The sequence below is a fragment of the Papaver somniferum genome, unplaced genomic scaffold (assembly GCF_003573695.1).
Source record: "Papaver somniferum cultivar HN1 unplaced genomic scaffold, ASM357369v1 unplaced-scaffold_137, whole genome shotgun sequence".
Lineage (NCBI taxonomy): Eukaryota > Viridiplantae > Streptophyta > Magnoliopsida > Ranunculales > Papaveraceae > Papaver > Papaver somniferum.
The window spans coordinates 16,768,664-16,792,240 of record NW_020622934.1 but is presented as its reverse complement, the minus strand read 5'-3'; the positions used below and the strand labels follow the sequence as shown (position 1 = coordinate 16,792,240).

The 23,577-nt window shown below is 39.0% G+C and overlaps 1 pseudogene; it reads left to right on the top strand.

Annotated features, from left to right (window-relative positions):
- Positions 1-717: 717 nt before the first annotated feature.
- Positions 718-817, top strand: LOC113335056 (annotated as a pseudogene).
- The last annotated feature ends 22,760 nt before the right edge of the window (positions 818-23,577 follow it).

Here is a 23,577-nt window from a genome sequence, read left to right as displayed (position 1 = left end):
AACCTACCATTATCTCTCTCACTTAAGGTCTTAGCTATTTGGCCGACTTGAAGTTCTAACTTAGCAAGGCTCTGAGCATTAGTTTGAAAATTCTGCTTGGTTTCCTGTTGAAAACTAACATGGCTCTGTGCTAACATTTCCTGAGTTTTTGCTAACATCTTAATAGATTCCTCTAAGCTAGTCGTTTTATTTTCTGGGCCTGATGTATTCCTAGTGTAGCCAAAACCTGGGGGAGCATTAGAATTATTAGACTGACCCTGACTCTGGCCCTTAGACCATGAAAAGTTCGGATGGTTCCTCCAACCAGGATTATAGGTTTCTGAATATGGGTCAAACTTCTGACGATTATCAAACCTAGTGTTATTATATAGAGCATTGGCTTGCTCTTCATTATTCTGGCCTTCCCAAAGAGGCTCTAATCTACCACTAGTGTTACCCACTTCTAAAGCTTCTAACCTTTTCGCTATAGCAGCAATTTTGGCATCTGATTCATAGCCTCCTTCTACCCTATTAACGTTTCCTCTGCTAAGAAGAATTGTTTTCTGGGGTCCCCTACTACTTTCCCATTGTTGGGTTTTTTCGGCGACTTCATGCAAATATGTCATCGCGTCATCAACTGTTTGGTTCTCAAATCCACCAGTACACATAAATTTTACTGTGGTTTTGGTGGGATAATCTAAACCCTCATAAAGGATCTGAACTAACCTAACCTTTTCTAAACCATGATGAGGACATTGGGATAATAAATCATTGAACCTTTCCAAATACCTATACAAAGTTTCTCCCTCATGTTGAGAAAACGTGCAGATTTGCGTCCTAATAGACGATGTTTTGTGCCTAGGGAAAAACTTGTTCAAAAAGGCAGATGTAAGTTGTTCATACGTTTTGATTGACCCGGAAGCCAAACTATATAGCCACGATTTAACTTTATTTTTCAGGGAAAAGGGGAATAACCTAAGTTTCAAAGCATCATCATCTAAGTTTCTAATCCTGAGGGTACTACAAATTTCCTCAAAGTCCCTAACATGGAAATTGAGGTTTTCATTTTCTTTCCCTAAAAAGATTGGGAGCAGCTGTAAGGTCCCAGGTTTAAGTTCATAAGTTGCTTCCGTCTCAGCTAACCTGATACATGAGGGACGAGTAGTCCTAGTTGGATTCAACAAGGCTTTCAAAGTTGCTATTTCTGGCGCTATCGGAGCAACAAGGATTCTCTTCTCAGTCAAAGGACGTTCAAAAACAGACTCTTCAAAAGTCGGACTCTCTAGATTAAGGTAATCGAGATGCTTAGAACTACTAGGTTTCTCTTTAACAAATCTACCTAGTGCGTCTCTTTTATGTTCAGGCATACAATAGAATTTTCTAAATTGGAAAGGTAAGCAAACACAGATCAAGGCCGACTCAACCAAATCAAACCTATTGATTTCTAGCAAACAAAAAGCATGATGACTCCACTTACATTGTTTCTAAACCAGCTTCTAATCCTTCGAACGGGAATTCGTTACAATTCAAGCAAACCCCTCTGGAATCAATCCGAGTTAATGTAAGTTGAATAGAGGCGAGGGAAGCTCAGTGGAGCTTTGATACCCAAGGCCTCACCGGAATTACAAAGCGGAGCAGTCATGCATTCAACTTACAGAAACCGTCAAGAACTTCGAAGTATGCTTAAAATAGTAACCAATATTTTTCGAATGACTTTCCTGTTAAGCTCGTTACCCTATCGGTCTCGTTCTAGTCAAAATTTTAGGCTTAGGTTCGCGTAGGTTACGTGTTCCTAAAGCGGGCAAGAAGAGAATGGTGATGAAATCCGAACCCTTATCTTGTATGGCCAGGCCTTGCCCTTTACTAGAAAAATAAATGTTCGTATTCAGTCCTCAACATATATGCATACGAAGGAGTCCAGTAACTCGCTGACAGGGGATTCACGAGTGTTTAGAATCTTACCTCCCGTTCCAGACGGGGGATGAATCGGTTGTAGTCGACTCGGGCCACTGACTCCGATGTCTAGTGTACGAACCCAAGGTGCAGAGACAATATCGTAATTGTCCTCCTTCTCTGCAAACAGTTTATATTGAAAGTACCCTTCTATAGGGTAATAAAAAAAATAATGTCCCAAAGTCTAAAAAGAAAAGAAAAATTACAAAAATAATAAACCCTAATACAGTTTTTTTTTCTAAAAGAAAATAAACAAACCCTAAAATAAAATTGTCTTCTTTTCTGTTCTTTTTGCTTTTATCTTTAGCTCCAAGTCTTTATGAAATCACCAAACTCTTTGGCTCAATTTTCTTTATGATCCAGAACCTGTAGACACAAGATAAATACCCAAAAACATAAAAAAGAACAAAAATGATAAAAATAAATAAATATAAAATAAATCTAAAACCCTAAAAACAAGTCCGCGTCGGCGGTGCCAAAAATTGATGTGATTTGTAGATAGTGGTAAAAAGAGTTTCGTTTCTCAGACTTGTGGAGTATTTTTTAGACTTAAATTCAAAACTAAAATAGAAAACACAGTAAAAATTTATAGAAAACTCAAACAAAGATGATATCAATTTGAAAAGAAACACTGAGGCTAAGATTCCACTATTTTCCAAGTTCAAAGTGATTAAACCAATACTTATATTTATGCAATTTTCTTGTTTAATTTGATTCTAAAATATTGCAACAAGTAGATTTTCAAAAGTAATAATTGTAAATACCAAGCATGAAGCATCAAAAGTCTTAAAACTAAGCATACTCCATCAAAATAGATCACAATCACTCAAATAAAAATCATATTCAATAATAGTTCAAGGCAAATAATCATATAATTATTGCAAATAAAAAGAAAAAATAGAATATACCACTTTTTGTTGGAAAAATAGCTTCCTCTATCGCCTCAGCAATGGGGTTTAGCTCCTCATATTAATCATGATCTCAAAATATTTGTTTATGGCTCAAAAGATGATTAAAAAGATGAAAAGTGATAATACAGACGATTCGCAACAGTTTGTTGGTGTTGCAGAATCACTGTTACAGGGAGAAATAATAGCTAAAGACCTAATGCAACCACTGTGATGAACGACACATAGGTTCTGCTGTGAAACAACGATGGTTTTCTGCGAAAGTTGCTTGTGCGTCAATGTTCTTCGTGTTCTTCCTCTTCAGCAGCAGCAGCAGAATAAGGTATTTTCTTGCAACTTGATCTCTGGAGATCTGTGGTGTTCTAAACTTCTTTGAAAGGATTCGTACCCCTTACATGACTTATCCCCTCTCCTTTAATAGGCCACAACTCGATTAAATCTCCCCCAAAATCTTGGTTTATCTTCATGCGTATTTGACCTCTCCCAATACTTCCAAACTCTTTATTAGATAACTACGAATGTTGGGGAAGATTTTCTAGCCTTTAATCTCCCTGAATTGTCGAATAAAATATTCCAACAGCAACCCGTGACCACAACACCTCTGTTTCCTTCTCCCGATCGATCTAACCCAATTCATTCGATCCAATCACATATACCAACCCTGTTATGCTCTAGGAAGTCCATCCCAACAAAAATCCGAGATTGAATCTCCTTAAATATTCCCAAGAATGCGAACCCTAATCTACATGCATGCTGGTTTGTTTTCCCGCCAAATTTGAAATTTGAATTTGTGAAGAAAGGGGCGCACCTATCCAGAGTAGGGGTGCCTTTAGCAGCTCCCTTAAGGGGAGTCCTGGGGGTGCCCTTATCCAAACCAGGGGTCCGAATAGCAAGTGTCCTCAAGGTGCTTTCCGACAACTTTTCGAGCCAATTTTTTCCAAAAATGTTTATTGGCCAAAAATACCTACAAATAAATGAAAACCATAATAAGTACAAAAATGAGCCCTAACAATATATAGAATCGAGACAAATCGGACACAAAAATGTGTCTATCAAATAATGTCTGAGCATTTTGTGCGATGGCCTTAAGTTTGGTATTTGGAGGTTCATGCTACTCCGCTGCGAGTGAACATAAATCCGTCATGCCATACCAATATTAAGGGTTCTGCCGGGGAACTTAGCACAGGAAAGTACTCAGCGAGTCTTGTATTGGCGAGGTACCGAAATTTTAGAGAGTGTTTGGGTATGGTTTCTACATTCGCCAGTCTGGATAAATTTCATGTAAATATATTGAATGGCTCAATAAATATGCCGGTGGAGAGGTTAGCACTCACAACATCGTTTCCTTGCAGAGTGATGTCATATGCAAGGTTTTACGATTTTAACCCTAAGCTAAAAACCACCATCAACATTAAGTCCCCTGCTTAGCACGTAACAGTGGCATTGTTGCGGGGTAAGCATGAAATGGTGACGGACAAGAGTAAAATCGAAAGAGCAAGACGTGAAGAGATTGCCAAGGAAATTCAACTAACCTTTAGCGGGAGGCATAAGGAATCCGTAATCCCTGTGTTGGCGGCTCTGAGTAATTCGGCTTGGCCATGGGGTATTGGCATCAGCGCTGCAGCTTTGGCTATTGATCGGCAGAGGTGACATTGAAACTTGGTCCGTGGAACGGGCGCTGGTTGGCTAAGAAAGGTAGATGGCGCTGTTGTCTTTCAATGATGGATGAATGATGGACGGCGTTGCTTTCTTGGCTACATCCATGGAATGATTCTGCTGGCTAGATCCGCGGAGCAGCGCTGTTGGCTAGGTCCGTGGAGTGGTGTTGTTTGCTAGGTCCGTGAAGCGGTGGATGGTATTTGGATGGCTAGATCACAGAGAAGCAAAGATGGCACGACTGGCTCCTGATTCGTGGAATGGTGGATGCGCTGCTTTGAACGGCCAAGATGGCGCTTCCTTGGCTGGTGGAGATGGCGCTGCTTTGAACGGCCAAGATGGCGCTAGCTAGGTTTTGGAATGGTGGAAACTGGCTTCAGTCCATGGAATGGTGGAAACTAGCTTCAGTCCATGGAATGGTGGAAACTGGCTTCAGTCCATGGAATGGTGAAAATATGGCGCTGCAACTTTAGCTACCAAACGGTGATGATAGTGCTGGAACTTTGGCTACCAAACAGTGATGATGGCAATGGAACTTTGGCTACCAAGCGGTGATGATAAGCTGGAACTTTGGTTTCAAATGATGATTGTGGCGTTGATGGCTTCAGTCCGTGGAACGGTGGAAATGGCACTTGGAAGGCTTATTGGTTGGATCACGGAATGCTGGAGCATTGGCGCTAACTTAACCATAGAGTGTTGGAGCCATTGATAGTTGTCTTGACCACGAAGTGCTGGATCCATGGAGCGTTGCAGGTTGAGTGACTGGTGTTCCTCGTTGTGGCACGCTGCTGGTTCGATCATAGAGCGGAGGTATTGGCATACTACTTGTTCGGCTATGGAGCATGAGTGTGGTGCGCCCAGTCATATGTTCCCGTTCATGGAGCAATAAGGAATCTTTATTCTGTTCAAACTCTAGAAATTGCGTTCATATGAAAAGGGATATCGACCCTCTTCTGCTTTTTGTTGTTCATCAGGTTCCGTGCTTTCATCTGCAGTATCTGGCTCCTCTTCGTCATTTGTTAGCGGTGGTAGAGCGACCATTAATGGCAACAAAGCAATCTCCCATAGTTATCATCGGCAGCAAGGCGAGATAGGAGAACTCAAAGTATGTGCTCTCGCATGTATCCACCCAACAGTACAATCGATCTTCTCCCGAATGTGTAATAAGGTTCTGACTCCAGAAGAATGAGTAATCTGACCTCTCCAGTGGATTTTAAAATTTGCCAAACTACATTGCACTCTTGGGATGGATGGATGAAATAATGTCAGGGCTAATATTGGAGATTGTGGTTGCATTGTTGGTTCATCCTTGACTTTAGGTTATTTGGTACCTAGACTTTCTGATCGCGATGATGATATGTTGTGGATGCTTGTATGGTTGAAATTTTCCGGAGCCATTGGGTGAAATAGATGAGTTAAGAGACGTTCCGTTACCGATGTGCTACTATCAAGTCTTAAAGGACTTCGTTCCAAAGAACATCCTTTGAACCATCTTATGAATCTTGGACTATTCTATGGAATGGGATGCAGTGAGCAGTCCTCTGTTATACTTATGTTAGATCTGATGGCGTGGCCGGATATGTGAATGTATCTCTGTGGCGTGCTTTTGGAGTCTTTGATGCACGTGTACGGCTTCATGTTGAGAAATTCTTGTGGCTCGTAAAACTTCGACAGTGATGATGTTGAAATCGGGAATAACCTGGTTGAGGGAAGTGAAGGAATCCCATTCTGGTAGTCCCCATGTGTAATTATCCTGAGCCTATTTTCTCGTGGAAGATGTGCTTCTGCTGCATTCACTGGTAAGGTGGTGACTGCGTTTAAGCTTCTAAACATGAAGGATACTTCAGTCCCCAGGTGTAACCTACTTTAATTGCATCGCCTTGAATCCACGCCTATGGGATTTGATATAATCTTATCATACTCTCCTGAATGTGATGCTGGGATGCTTGGAATATCATATGGACGAAACATTCTGGATAACGAAGAGATAGAAGTGAGAGAGTTATGTCGTTAATCATGGCTCCCTCTGTCTCTTCAAGAAAATGTTTCAGCCGCGTCTCTGGAGTTATCTCACAAATGATTGATTGTTGTCGGGGATGGACCATGATGAGAAATCCCCAGTCGCACTTTTCTTTGGTTACTGAAGTTGTTTTCTCTGAGTAGGCTTGGGATCTGCCGCGGCCTCGTAAAGTGTTGCATCCGCCTTCTAGACAGAGAGGTGATGATATTCTTTCCCTACACCTTTGAAGGGTGGATGACCTTGTCGTGGCTATGACTTTTTGGTTGACCGTGTTTTCAGAGCTTTGACAGTGAAAGGATCCCGTGTAGAGCCTAAGTCTCCAAGTGTGGTTTACATGTTTCTATCTTGTATGGTCGATGAGTTGACCACGATAAAGACATCATCTTTCATCCGTAATGGTGACTCTATTACTTCTTTCACGTGAAACTTTGTAGTGGTTGTTGCTATGGTAAAGCTCTGGCTGGTATCGAAAAACGAGCAGCAACAGTTCTTGGCAGCATATGTGATCAGAAGAGACTACATCGTCGTGGGAACCAAAATAGGTTGGCTGGAATTGCATGGGCGTCCATGTAAGCAAAGGGATCGGCTGGATGCGTAAGCGAGTAAACTGTCCACGACCACGAGGTTTGGCGAGATGGATCAAAAAGTGACCACAACTGCGACTCTTGGCTGGATGTGATCACGATCCTTGACAGGGAAGAGTCTGGTGTCTACGGGCACGAACCTTGGAAGGTAGGAGTGTGGCGGATACGAAACGATCCTTGGCAAGAAGGAGGCGTTGAAGCGGCTTCGGCTCTTTGAGAGGACGTTGAAACTTATGGAGCAAAACGATGGAGCTTCGGCTTCAGATCCTGGATCATCTTATAGAGAGAATGCTGAAGCGGAGCGGCTGCTGGAGCGAACGTTGAAGTGAAGAAACTTCTGGAGAGAACGTTAAAGCGGAGCGACTTTTGGAGAGAACGTTGAAGCGGAGCCGCTGATGGAGAACGTTGAAGCGAAGCGACTTCTGGAGAGAACGTTGAAGCGGAGCCGCTGCTGGAGAACGTTGAAGCGGAGCGACTTCTGGTGAGAACGTTGAAGCGGCTCCTGGAGAAAACTCCAGTGAGGGTGCTATTAACCCTTGACTTCGAAAAACGACTTGATACGATATGACATATGGGAAGACGTCATAAATAGTGTTGTTAGGTAAGTCGTGTTTTTCTCCTCATGGGAAAGAATACGCTTATTCTGTTTGATTTTACCTTGCAACTCTCAGAGCCTTGACGGTTACAATGTTGAAGGCGGAGGATGCGTCAATCAGCATGCTCTCAAACTCGACATCCTTCAAGTGAACAGTGGTTAGGAGTCTCCAGTTCCATCTATCAATCGTGCTTTTCAGGAGAGGTTGGGGTTTGAGAACGGCTTCCCTGGCTGGAAACAGCTGCTTTCACGATGCAGTGTGGTTGAGGGCTGCAAATATGTCTTGACGCTGCGTCTTGGGGAAATACAGAATCTCACATAAATGTTTCATCATAGATTGCACGATTTTGTAAGCGAAGTCCCCAGAAATCATGAAGCTCCTGACGGGAAGAGGGTCTCTGTGAACTCAGGAGGGTTGCTGATTTTCTTTACCTCGATTTTGGAGGAGTCGTTCCTGATCTTCATGTGTGGCGAAATTTGATTGCTGATTCCTTTCTACTGGGAGTTCAAGAGCAACGCGAGCCCCTTCATCTATAAACGTGCGTCCTGCTGAAGTGCATGCGCCGGATGTTAATGTTCCTTGTCAGCTCCATCTGGGGTTGACGTGACTCTTGTGGTATCCGCTCCATTAGTGTCTTGAGGAAAATAGGTATCTCTTTCTGAGTTGTAGCCATGTCTGTCTGAGGAGATCGGCTTCTTCTGGCTCCTCCAGTCTCTCGTCCTGATGGCGAAGTAGTAACGGCTCTGGTGATGGTTGGAGGCGTCACACTTGAAGAAACATTGGGAGTGGCGGCAACGGATATGGCTCTGGTGATCGGCGGTGTAACACCTGAAGGAACATTTTCCGTGCCGCTAGTGTTGAATGCCACTGGAAGGAGCGTTAGTACCGGGGATGATTTCAATGCTAGTGTTCTTAGGGTTTGTTGCTGATCCGGACCTGAGTTTTACCATCTTGAGATCGAGGTTGAAAAATAAAATTAGGAATCAAAGATTGATATTGCAACCGAGAGATTAATCTCCCACTGTGGTCGCCAATTGTTTGTGGGTGAAAACGGTTTCTGCCGGTTTTGGTAAATTTGCGTGTGAGTGAGAAAAGAGACTAGATCCTAAACAATGTACTGCACGGGAGTACTTTTGATTCGAGAGATCAATCTATACAATCCTGACCTAAACCAAGAAATGGTCGTTCCAGTCTTGCTTCGGTCACAAAGTGAAGGAGAAGGGTTGGTCTTAGGGAGGAAAGCGAAGAAAGTGTTGATACCAGAATAGTTGGTTCTGAAGGTGTGTTTGTTTACGACTTGTATCAGAAAGTAGAATTGGCTAGCATGATGGAAAGCTAGCAGGTTATTTCTGGATACTATGTTGTTCTCTGACCAAAACTTGTCATTTGGTGGAAATAGGTGAGACCTATTTATACAAGTTGCAAATAAAACGTACCCTGGTCTCGTAAGAAGTGGAAACGATTGAGTGGTGGAAGAGTAATGTGTAACGTCGGGATTTATGTTTCCATAATGAGGGAGGTGGATCCGCTCACGCCATTACTTCTTGCCATTACTAACCGCCCTGCTTTATGACACTTTCTTGTAACGGGCGTTTTGCACGCCGCACGCTGTAAACCGCCAGACCAATACCCTGATGAGCATCCCCCAGTTTGTGACATGTTTGATATCTCGAATATTTTCGTGGAAAACATGTGGCACTTTGGTACGTGCAGCAAATTAAAATTGAGAGGCTTGTCGCAGGAAAATAGCATGTGATGCTATTGACGGGTCGCCTGAAACTTGCCAGAATCTTGCCAGCTCGGTGGCGAACTTGGATGGTTGAGATCGTATCTCATGAGGAATGGTGGCCATTTATTATGGCTACCTTCTGTCGGCGTCTGATAATGGCATAGTGGCACCTTTAACGCGTGCCAGTGGCATTGCGGCATGGCTGGCATGGCTTGTGGTATGTCACAATTATTTCCCCATAATTTGGGAAAAGGTAAAGATAATAGGTTGATTCTTACTTGCCTATCCGACTGTCAAGATCAATACCGAAAATTCAAATTCTTAAACAGTAAAGGTCCACCAGGATAGCCAAATGATGCGTCGCTGTGATAAAAGGTGAAACATAATAAGAACTTAAGATGCAACAAATTTGTGTGGGTGCTCGATGAAAAGAATAGATGATAAATATAAGAAAACAAATTAGGCTAATTTCTAAATCCGGTCGTGGCATAACGACATGCTAGTAGCCGTGGCATGGTGGCATGCCAATGGCTGTGGCTTAGCAGCATGACAGTAGAATGGCCACGTCTGTAGTGTTGTAGCATGACCAAGGTTAAGATTTGGCTCCGTGACTAAAGTTAACGCTTGGCGGCATGGCCAAGGTTAGGGTTTGGCATCGTGGCCAAGGCTAGGGTTTGGCGGCATGGCCAAGGTTAGGGCTTGGCGTCATGGCCAAGGTTAGGGTTTGGAACTGTGGCCGAAATTAGGCGCCTTGGCCAAACTGGGATTTGGTGTTGTGGCCAAAGTTTAGGGTTTGGCGGCATGGTCGCTCAAAAGTTGCCACAAGCCTGTTAGTTTGGTGGCGAACTTGGATGGCTGAGATTGCATCTCAGGAGGAAAGGTAGGCGTCGATCATGGTTACCTTTAATTGGAAGTAGCGCCTTTAACTTGCGCTAGAGGTATTGCGGCATGGCTGGCATGGCTCGTGCATGCCTTTAGCACGGTTACGTGATAGACACATTTTTGTGTCTAATTTGTCCTCAATGTTCTGTATTGTTGGTACTCGATTTCGTACTTATTATGGTATTTTATGTGTTTGTAGGTATTTTTGGGAAATAAACATTTTTGGAAAATTCGGCTCGAAAAGTTGCTCGGGGCACCCACGGAAAAGTACTAAAGGCACCCTCATTTTGGATAAGGCCACCCCAGGGCACCCCCGATGTTAAAGGCGCCCCTACTCTGGATAGGGGGCACCCCCTTCTTCTTCATTTGAAATCATTTTCGGCGGAAAATGTTTCATCACCACTGCACGAGATTTTGGGAAAGATTTCTAGGAGATTTTCATGGATATTATGCTGCGATTATGTTGTAACTTAATCAATAGGTCGCAGGACGTGTTTTTGGAAGGAAAACAAGGAATAAAATCTTCCCATGAATGGTTGTTGCGTTAAACAGGGTAACAAATATTCTCGGATTACTCTTGAGTTATAAGAGCATATTACGTGGGATTTAAGAGGATATATTCTCTGAAAATTTGTTTCTATCCAATCCAGAGAGAGTTTGAAAAGTTTCGGACAACTCAGACGTGTATAATAGAGGAAAGGAGAATAAAATCTCCTAAACTTTAATATGATATTTTCTGGTATTTACTCGAGAGATTGATGGTCATGTGGTGTATTTATAGCTGAGTTTGGAGTCAGATAAAGGGAATGGAGCGTTAGGGGGAAGAACAGAATGGAGAGAAGTCAAGTTTGAGAAACCTGTTGCTGCTGCTGCCATTGATGAACACGAAGAACATAAAACTCCTGTAGACAGTCGTTCATGCTACAGTGACAGTGACACTTTAGTTGTATCGTTCTTTTTAACAGTTAGTTTGTAACAGGCATAATTGTTACAAACCCGGTTTTTCATAATTTCTCCCATTTTCATCATTTGTAAACCGTTTTTGAGCATAAATAAATTCTTTGAGAGGGTTTTCAACTTGATGAGCTAGAACCCATCGCTGGGACGACGAACGAAGCTGAATTTCATCATGTGGTAAATTTAATTAATTCCTTATTTACTTTTTGCACCGATTATAAATGATTTATGATTTCTATTAATCAATTGTTATCTTGTTTGATAGTGTATGCTTAGTCTTAGGTGCTTTTGATACACTATGCTTGTAATTTACAATTGATGTTTTACAAAATCTATTTTGGCAAAGAATAGAGTTAATATTTCTTGTGTTTGGAGCTATAATTTCCTAGGATTAATTTCTGAACCACTTGAATATGAAAAACAATGATATCCCGAGTCCCAGTGAATTCTTCATTTTGTATATAATTTCTTATTTTTAGTATTTTTATATTTAAGCCTAGAATCAATTCAACAAAGTCCGAGTGAACGACAACCTTATTTACCACTATCTAAAATTCGATCAGTTTTTGGCGTCGCCGACTCGGACTTGTGTATAGATTTGTTTTTATTTTTATTTTTATTATTTTTTTCTTTTTTACGCCTTTTGGTATTTCTTATTTATTTTCAGATTTGGAGATGAGCTAAAGAAAAAGAGAGAAAGTGCTGAAAGCAAAAGCGAAGCCAAAGAAGGAAAGAAAAAAGGAATCCAAAAGGAGTGAAGAAGAAGATTTTTGTATATAGATATTTTATTTCATTTTATTTTTAGAAACTGTAATTAGGATTTTATTGTTGTATTTTTTTCTTCTTTTTATTTTTGGACATTTTTTGGACTTTATTTTTGGACATTGGACATTATTATTTTTAAAAACCCTAAGGAAGGGTTCATTTAAATAAAACTGTTGCAGGGAAGGACGACGGTTACAATACCGTCTCGGCCCCTCGAGTTCGTACATGACATAGGAGTCGTGGCCCGAGTCGACTTCAGCGGCTCATCGCCCGTCTGGTACGAGAGATAAGGCTCTATCGACCCACGAATCCCCTGTCAGTGGGTTTATTTTGTGTTGAGAATGTCGAACTGGTATTACAATAGCCAATACAACGAATATCCGACTGATTTTCAAAATGGACATTACTTTGACCATAGTGTGAATAGTGGTTAGGAATGCCAACCTTTTGAAGATTATGGCTCATACCATGGTGAGCCCAATTACTGTTCATATGAATACCGGTCATACGAGAAAAATTCCTATAATTCCTCTTCTCTAGATGAGGCACGTAAGATACTTGAGTCAACGCGTAAGTTACATGAGTCGACACATAAGTCAGCGGACACAGATGACTTAGTTATAGACGAAAGAACTGTAACAATGAGTGAACCTTCTTTAGAAGATAAACTCCGAAAGTTAGATGAGTCAACATGTAATTTAACTGAGTCAACACGTAGGCTTGAGTTAGAGACGAAAGAAAGAATTACTCGAATTATACTGAATTGCCAATACATTGCTTCAAAAATAAACCTTGAAAGTAAGGAAAATTTTTATTTACATAAGAAAGATGACAAGGATAGAATTGGAAGCAAAACTTTAGATGAGGTTCAACCATTTTCATGTTATTATGATTATGATGAGGATAATCCTGATGAAGAATCTGAAATATTTAGGCATAGTGATCAGGAATTTGTTACTCCAACTGAGCTTTGTAATGATAATATTATGTCTAGTTCAAATCCAAATAATTTTAATAATTATTCACCTATTCAAATGGACGAGGATTTGACTAAAGATAAGACTTCCTTAGATGATGTAGTATTTCCTTTTGATTATGAAGGCGATGATAGTTTAGAGGAGCGGGTTTATCCTGAGAATATTGTTTTCGAGTCTAGCAATTTAGAAGCATTAGTCTTAGAAAAACAAACTGAAATCGTAGAGATGAGTGAGCATGTACCTGACTTAGAAGAATTAATTGACCATTTTCAGGAATCTGATGACCTTGAAACTAGGGAAGTTATGACTAGTCTTTATAGAGACACTGAAAACTCTAAGTTTGGGGGTGATTCTCCATGTGCTTTAACTCTTACAAAGGTCCCTCACTTGGAACTTAACATATATGCCTCGACCATTTTACAAGATTATCTTCATACACGTTTTCCTGAACCTAATGATGTCCAGAAAGAAGTTCAGTTGTTAGAAACCCATCCTCTGGTTGATGTGGTTAACCCAGGCTATGATACCTCGATTGACTTTGTTTTCCCACCAAAAACTTTTTCTCCAATTGTGGGAACTTATGAAATTCAAATGTGTCAGATATTAAGTTTGGAGATTAAACCTAATTACTTTAGGAGATTAGGGTCGACATATTTGTTTAAGGAAGACCACCACTCTCTTTGTGGTCAGTTGTGTAAGTCAAATTTGATTGACTTTAAGGATCCGCAATTATTTAGGTTATTATTATGTGCTTCTAAGTTTTTATTTGAGTGTTTCCAGACTCTAGAACCTGAACATTCAGATATAACTTTTGAGGAAATGAAACCCAAGAAAATATGTTATCTAGACCCAGTTATAGAACCTGAACCTGAACCACAGCTATATGTAGCTGTCTTAAACAGGAAAGTAGACAAGGGTGTGCTTTATTTGTTAACTTTCTTAGCATGGTGCAGATTCCTTTTACTTGTGATAGCTCTATTTGGTTTTGGTGATCCGCAGTTATTCCGGCTATTACTTTATGATTCTATAAGGTGACTAATCCTTTCTTAGTCTGGCTGAAGACTTTAAACTTAGCACTTCTTGGGAGGTAACCCAATCTCATGCAACAGGGTAATATCTTTCCTTAACTCTTTTGCTTCGAGTGGTAACAGTTTCTCCTTGTTAATGCTTTTAATTTTTATCTTTAGAACATTGAGGACAATGTTAGATTTAAGTTTGGGGGTATGGGAGAAACTTTTTAGTTGCAATAAATAAACTCCAAAGCCTAGAAATTTATGCTTATTAAGGTTGGCACTAACCAATCTAAGTGGATTGGAACATATTGGTTATAGGAGTTGAGGAACCTATTTGATTAAATGGAAACATCTAAGGAGTCTATTCATAAAAGCACATAGTTCAGGTGTTAGAATTAAATTAAAAAAAAAAACAAAAAAAAAACATGGTAGTTTCGCCATATCTCGTTGAATCCTGATCCTTCTATTTTATTTTTTTAAGTGACTTGGTGGGCCATACGATTCAAGTTGTTACCTTTGCTAGGTTGAATTAGGGTGATTGAGATACCAAAAAAAAAAAGTTGAGACCAGACCATCAAACCAACCAGAATAAATTCAATAAAGTCGACCACTGGTGCCCTTGTATATGCCAGTTGTGTTGACCTAGAGTTAGGTTTATCGACCAATGGTCCCCTTTTATATTCCAGTTGTGTTGATATTAGTCATACCGGTATCTCAGTCCATTAGGATAGGTTCATCTTGGCAGACGCCTTCAGACAGATATGGGAAACACCGTTCACTTTAAACCATCTACTTTTCTCTTTATCCATCTTCTTAATCTTTCCATGTGATTGGTTGACTCCGATTATGATGTCCAGAAACTATCTGAGTAGAGCTCTGTCACTTATATATGAATTTTAGTATGCTGAGTGCAAACTCGTGTACAACAATTGGAATTTCGCATCAGGGTACTTCCTCCTATAGTCAATGAGAGTATGCCAACCAAAGAGATTCTTTAGTGCCTTCCAAGGTTTTGCGTAGATAGCTAGGGTCTGGAGTAAAGGTTTTGTGGGTACACCTCTGGTAAACACTCCTGAGATTAACTCGGTCGCTAGGGCCACCTAGCGAGTTCGGATTTTGTTTTTCTAGATTAGTTTTGCTGGAGGACTAGCAAATAAAAAGTTTGGGGGTATTTGAAAGACACATTTTTGTGTCTAATTTGTCCTCAATGTTCTATATTGTTGGTACTCGATTTCGTACTTATTATGGTATTTTTGTGTTTGTAGGTATTTTTGGGAAATAAACATTTCTGGAAAATTCGGCTCGAAAAGTTGCTCAGGGCACCCCCAGGAAAGTACTAAAGGCACCCTCATATTGTATAAGGGCCATCCCAGGGCACCCCTGCTGTTAAAGGCGCCCCTACTCTGGATAGGGGGCACCCCTTCTTCTTCATTTGAAAATCATTTCCGGTGGAATATATTTCATCACCAGTGCACGAGATTTTGGGAAAGATTTCTGGGAGATTTCCATGAATATTATGCTGCGATTATGTTGTCACTTAATCAATAGGTCGCAAGACGTGTTTTTGGAAAGAAAACAAGGAATACAATCTGCCCATGAATGGTTATTGCGTTAAACAAGGTAACAAATATTCTCGGATTACGCTTGAGTTATAAGAGCATATTACGTGGGATTTAAGAGGATATATTCTCTGAAAATTTGTTTCTATCCAATCCGGAGAGAGTTTGAAAAGTTTCGGACAACTCAGACGTGTATAATAGGGGAAATGAGAATAAAATCTTCTAAACTTTAATATTATATTTTCTGGTATTTACTCGAGAGATTGATGGTCCTGTGGTGTATTTATAGCTGAGTTTGGAGTCAGATAAAGGGAATGGAGCGTTAGGGGGAAGAACAGAATGGAGAGGAATCAAGTTTGAGAAACCTGTTGCTGCTGCTGCCATTAATGAACACGAAGAACATAAAACGCCTGTAGACAGTCGTTCATGCTACAGTGACAGTGACACATTAGTTGTATCGTTCTTTTTAACAGTTAGTTTGTAACATGCATAATTGTTAGTTTGTAACATGCATAATTGTTACAAACCCGGTTTTTCATCATTTCTCCCCTTTTCATCATTTGTAAACCATTTTTGAGCATAAATAAATTCTTTGAGAGGGTTTTCAACATGATGAGCTAGACCCCATTGCTGGGAGATGGACGAAGCTGAATTTCATCATGTGGTAAATTTAATTAATTCCTTATTTACTTTTTGCACCGATTATAAATGATTTATGATTTCTGTTAATCAATTGTTATCTTGTTTGATAGTGTATGCTTAGTCTTAGGTGCTTTTGATACACTATGCTTGTAATTTACAGTTGATGTTTTACAAAATCTATTTTGGCAAAGAATAGAGTTAACACTTCTTGTGCTTGGAGCTATAATTTCCTTGGATTAATTTCTGAACCACTTGAGTATGAAAAACAATGAAATCCCGAGTTCCAGTAAATTCTTCATCTCGTGACATATTTTGTATATAATTTCTTATTTTTAGTATTTTTATATTTAAGCCTAGAATCAATTCAACAGAGTCCGAGTGAACGACAACCTTATTTACCACTATCTAAAATTAGATCATTTTTCGGCGTCGCCGACGCGAACTTGTGTACAAATATTTTTTTAGGTTTTATTTTATTATTATTTTTTTTTCTTTTTTACGCCTTTTGGTATTTCTTGTTTGTTTTCATATTTGGAGTTGAGCTAAAGAAAAGGGGAGAAAGTGCTGAAAACAAAAGCGAAGCCAAAGAAGGAAAGAAAAAATGAATCCAAAAGGAGTGAAGAAGAAGATTTTTGTATATAGATATTTTATTTAATTTTGATTTTAGAAACTGTAATTAGGATTTTAGTGTTGTATTTTTTTTTCTTCTTTTTATTTTTAGACATTTTTTGGACTTTATTTTTGGACATTGGACATTATTATTTTTAAAAACCCTAAGGATGGGTTCATTTAAATAAAACTGTTGCAGGGAAGGAAGATGGTTATGATACCGTCTCGGCCCCTCGAGTTCGTACATGACATAGGAGTCGTGGCCCGAGTCGACTTCAGCGGTTCATCGCCCGTCTGGTACGGGAGGTAAGGCTCTATCCACCCACGAATCCCATGTTAGTGGGTTTATTTTGTGTTGAGAATGTCGAACTGGTATTAAATAGCCAATACAACGAATATCCGACTGATTTTCAAAATGGACATTACTTTGACCATAGTGTGAATAGTGATTAGGAATGCCAACCTTTTGAAGATTATGGCTCATACGATGGTGAGACCAATTACTATTCATATGAATACCGGTCATACGAGAAAAATTCCTATAATTCCTCTTCTCTAGATGATGCACGTAATATACTTGAGTCAACGCATAAGTTACATGAGTCGACACATAAGTCAGCGGACACAGATGACTTAGTTATAGACAAAAGAACTGTAACAATGAGCGAACCTTCTTTAGAAGATAATCTCATGAAGTTAGATGAGTCAACATGTAAGTTAACTGAGTCAACACGTAGGCTTGAGTTAGAGACGGAAGAAAGAATTGCTCGAATTATACTGAATTGCCAATACATTGCTTCAAAAATCAACCTTGAAAGCGAGGAAATTTTGTATTTACATAAGAAAGATGACAAGGATAGAATTGGAAGCAATACTTTAGATGAGGTTCAACCATTTTCATGTTATTATGATTATGATGAGGATAGTGCTGATGAAGAATCTGAAATATTTAGGCATAGTGATCAGGAACTTGTTACTCCAACTGAGCTTTATAATGATAATATTATTTGTAGTTCAAATCCAAATAATTTTAATAATTATTCACCTATTCAAAAGGACGAGGATTTGACTAAAGATAAGACTTCCTTAGATGATGTAGTATTTCCTTTTGATTATGAAGGCGGTGATAGTTTAGAGGAGCGGGTTTATCCTGAGAATATTGTTTTCGAGTCTAGCGATTTAGAAGCCTTAGTCTTAGAAAAACAAAATGAAATCGTAGAGATGAGTGAGGATGTACCTGACTTAGAAGAATCAATTGACCATTTTCAGGAATCTGATGACCTTGAAACTAGGGAAGTTGTGACTAGTCTTTATAGAGACACTGAAAACTCTAACTTTGGAGGTGATTTTTATTCTCCATGTGCTTTAACTCTTACAAAGGTCCCTCACTTGGAACTTAACATATATGCCTCGACCATTTTACAAGATTATCTTCATACACGTTTTCCTGAACCTAATGATGTCCAGAAAGAAGTTCAGTAGTTAGAAACCCATCTTTGTTTTCCCACAAAAAACTTTTTCTCAAATTGTGGGAACTTATGAAATTCAAATGTGTCAGATATTAAGTTTCGAGACTAAACCTAATTACTTTAGGAGATTAGGGTCGACATATTTGTTTAAGGAAGACCACCACTCTCTTTGTGGTCAGTTGTGTAAGTCAAATTTGATTGACTTTAAGGATCCGCAATTATTTAGGTTATTATTATGTGCTTCTAAGTTTTTATTTGAGTGTTTCCAGACTCTAGAACCTGAACATTCGTATCTAACTTTTGAGGAAATGCAACCCAGGAAAATATGTTATCTAGACCCAGTTATAGAACCTGAACCTGAACCTGAACCACAACTATATGTAGTTGTCTTAAACAGGAAACTAGACAAGGGTGTGCTTTAGTTGTTAACTTTCTTGGCATGGTGCAGATTCCTTTTACTTGTGATAGCTCTATTTGGTTTTGGTGATCCGCAGTTATTCCGGCTAGTACTTTATGATTCTATAAGGTGACTAATCCTTTCTTAGTCTGGCTGAAGACTTTAAACTTAGCACTTATTGGGAGGTAACCCAATCTCATGCAACAGGGTAATATCTTTGTGGGTTTTGTGGGTGCACCTCTGGTAAACCCTCCCGATATTAACTCGATCGCTAGGGCCACCTAGCGAGTTAGGATTTTATTTTTCTATATTAGTTTGCTCGAGGACTAGCAAATAATAAGTTTGGGGGGTATTTGATAGACACATTTTTGTGTCTAATTTGTCCTCAATGTTCTGTATTGTTGGTACTCGATTTCGTACTTATTATGGTATTTTATGTGTTTGTAGGTATTTTTGGGGAATAAACATTTCTGGAAAATTCGGATCGAAAAGTTGCTCGGGGCACTCCCCGGAAAAGTACTAAAGGCACCCTCATATTGTATAAGGGCTACCCCATGGCACCCCTGCTGTTAAAGGCGCCCCTACTCTGGATAGGGGCACCCCTTCTTCTTCATTTGAAAATCATTTTCGGCGGAAAATATTTCATCACCAGTGCACGAGATTTTGGGGAAGATTTCTGGGAGATTTCCATGGATATTATGCAGCGATTATGTTATCACTTAATCAATAGGTCGCAGGACGTGTATTTGGAAGGAAAACAAGGAATAAAATCTGCCCATGAATGGTTATTGCGTTAAACAGGGTAACAAATATTCTCGGATTACGCTTGAGTTATAAGAGCATATTACGTGGGATTTAAGAGGATATATTCTCTGAAAATTTGTTTCTATCCAATCCAGAGAGAGTTTGAAAAGTTTCGGACAACTCAGACGTGTATAATAGAGGAAAGGAGAATAAAATCTCCTAAACTTTAATATGATATTTTCTGGTATTTACTCGAGAGATTGATGGTCATGTGGTGTATTTATAGCTGAGTTTGGAGTCAGATAAAGGGAATGGAGCGTTAGGGGGAAGAACAGAATGGAGAGAAGTCAAGTTTGAGAAACCTGTTGCTGCTGCTGCCATTGATGAACACGAAGAACATAAAACTCCTGTAGACAGTCGTTCATGCTACAGTGACAGTGACACGTTAGTTGTATCGTTCTTTTTAACAGTTAGTTTGTAACAGGCATAATTGTTACAAACCCGGTTTTTCATCATTTCTCCCCTTTACATCATTTGTAAACCATTTTTGAGCATAAATAAATTCTTTGAGAGGGTTTTCAACATGATGAGCTAGACCCCATCGCTGGGACGACGGACGAAGCTGAATTTCATCATGTGGTAAATTTATTTATTTCCTTATTTACTTTTTGCATCGATATAAATGATTTATGATTTCTATTAATCAATTGTTATCTTGTTTGATAGTGTATGCTTAGTCTTAGGTGCTTTTGATACACTATGCTTGGAATTTACAATTGATGTTTTACAAAATCTATTTTGGCAAAGAATAGAGTTAATATTTCTTATGTTTGGATCTACAATTGCCTAGGATTAATTTCTGAACCATTTGAATATGAAAAACAATGAAATCCCGAGTCCTAGTGAATTCTTCATCTCGTGACATATTTTGTATATAATTTCTTATTTTTAGTATTTTTATATTTAAGCCTAGAATCAATTCAACAAAGTCCGAGTGAACGACAACCTTATTTACCACTATCTAAAATTCGATCATTGCGCGCGTAGCCATAGCCACTGAAGTTTTGGCACGTTGGTATGGAAATCTTGCCGAAATTAGGGTTTGGCTTGTCGAAACCCTAATTATCCTATATGGCACGTCGCATGGGGTAAGTGGCCATGTTTGGCGCGTTGATCATGTGCATCTAGCATGTGCGCCTGGTATGTGCATTTGGCATGTTTGGCATGCTGGTGCATTTTTGGGAAACCAATTGGCTTTGCGGTTATCTGGCACGATTTCCTTATTTTTCAACACTGTGGCGAGTTTAAAGCGGCCTGATTGGTCGAGGGAAAGAGGTCCGGCAAGCTAGGGAGTGGCCACACTTCTAGTGCGCTGTGGCGGACTTAATTGCCTAGTTTGGCTAAGCATAGTTTCGACCAACGAGGTCTAGTGTACTGTGCGGGGCGCGAAACCCTTATTACTGCAAATTAGTCGGGTTTATGAATTTTTTGTGAGTTATCACAATAATTGGCTGGATTTTGTATGCTGCCACAAAAATCTTTATCCATAGAATGTAGTGTGCTTTCTGTCTGAGCATTTTGTGCGATGGCCTTAAGTTTGGTATTTTTTGGTTCATGCTACTCCGCTAAGGGTGAACATATATCCGTCATGCCGCACCGATATTAAGGGTTATGCCGGGGAACTTAGCACAGGAAAGTACTCAGTGAGTCTTGTATTGGCGAGGTGCCGAAATTTTAGAGAGTTTTTGGGGATGGTTGCTACATTCGCCAGTCTGGATAAATTTCATGTAAATATATTTAATGGCTCAATAAATATGTCGGTGGAGAGGCTATCACTCACAGAACCGTTTCCTTGCAGAGTGACGTCAGATGCATGGTTTTACGATTTTAACCCTAAGCTAAAAACCACCATCAACACTTGGTAACAAAACATTCAATATTCACCGTTAAATGAAAACCTGATTATATTTAGGCTAATATATTTCAACCGTTAGATCGAACTTAGCTTTTCATACACCAATGAAATGTATCTTCATTTAGGTTTGAGTAATTGTACCTAAACGTGTACACTATGTTGGCTCAACAGCAGTTAACCGAAGTTAGCCATATGAACACTCTCATATCAACCTTATTCATCTTAATCATAACTAGTTCAAATGACTCAAATGAAACTAGTTAAAGAGTTGTTCAATTGCTATATTCTCATAGAAGTATACAAGAACAAAATTGAAGCAAAACCAGTTTGATTCACTCGAATCAATTCATGAAAATTATAGCAACGGTTTGCAAAAGATTGCATTCCTTATTATATAAATGTATTAGTTCATGTCACAACCGATTATAGAACTTTAACCTCTCAAGTATGCAAACGGGTACACATACTTAAGTAGCTGGACCAAGCTTGGGTTATGCGAACGGGTACCCATACCTCCAAACTCAGCAGAAATTCCCGGACCTAAATCTTATGCCAATACGCGTACTGGTATGTGTACTTAGGCTCCTGTACTTTCTCAAACCAATAGGTACGCCATGGGTATGCTAACAATGGTTCTCGGACATGGATTCCATATATGCAAGAACACATACTATGTTCATAATCCAATAATGGTTAAGTTTTCTAAACTCTATTTAAATCATTGAAACATTCACGAACTATTAGCATCAAATCAATTTTCAAGTTATTGAAATAATCATTACAAAACATTCAAAGTCTACACCAAATGATTGTATCACACAAATCATGTAAGATGTTACTCGCCGATTTTCACATGATAATATTTTGACTTTCGTCAAGAATATAAGATGAACTCGGTTGAAGCTAAATCTTACCAACACATATTTCGAGAAATACGTAAGCGAGTTAAACTCAGCTCGAATATCAAATGTTCATAATCGAATATTATATAGCAATACGATTTTTATCTCAATATAGGAGATAGAGTAGAAATACACTTTCCAAGTGATAGATGAGTTTCAGTCTCCACGTACCTTTTGTTGATGAAGTTCCACAAACTCTCTGTAGTAGTTATTTGTCTTCAAATGATGAACGCCGTGAAGTCTAATGCTCAACTACATAATCTATCCTAGTCCGACACATCGTTATAAGTAGACTAGAAATCAAGACTTATAGTTTTGATCAATAACATTGACAAACAAGATTGAAATATCAACGATTGCGAGTTCGACCGAGTAGTGCTCTAACAGGATCCTTATGAAATTTCTATAGAGATGCTTCATGACCAAAAGATAACATATCAACTTTTTTTAGATGCAATCAAATAATCGAAACTAAATGCATTTATCAAGAAGTTTATAAATATACAAGATAACTCATACAATATTCCACAGCCGCACTTCCCACAAAGATTTGGCAATTAAGCACAAGTTCAGGAAAGAACTCTCCCCCATAAAATTTCATTCCCGAAAGAACAACAAGAGCGACCTTACTTTTACAAGAAAATAAGGATTTCTTTGGACATAATCAAATCACATGAAACATGAATTTGTATCCAAAAATCTCAATTGAATTAACCTCAAATAAAGTGATTAATACAATTGGCCATGCTCAACATAATAAAACTTATGGAGCAACACAGTACATTCACAAAGAAGTGGATCAGGGAAAAACCAATACTGCGGAATAATCAAAGATTCATTCTATTTTTCATCACTATTTGCATAATGACATATAATAGACTTAATCTTGGGTGTCAAAAGTTCATTATATCTTTCATCAATATTTGCATAAAGACAAATGATAGACTTAACTTTTGAGCAAGTATGGGACAATCATAGTTCATAGACGTAAACATACATATCCCATAACAATTTGCAATATACAAAATCAATAAAGATTAATACTGCAAAATCATCTTCCAAATAAACTTTAGAATTTAAATAAATAAATCTAAAATCATTGCAAGATGAAAATCGTTAGTAATAGCTATGTGTACTCATAATAATTGCTATTCCAAACCCTAGTTATCCTTCTTAAAACACAAGAATAAATTCTCATAAGAAGTTTCCTAGAAAAAATTAAAACAAAAGAAACTCCTAAAGAACAACGCCGATCACAAGCTTTAAATCGTAGTTCACGTTCGAAAGATTCACGGGTTTCAAGACCTTTGAACTTGTGATT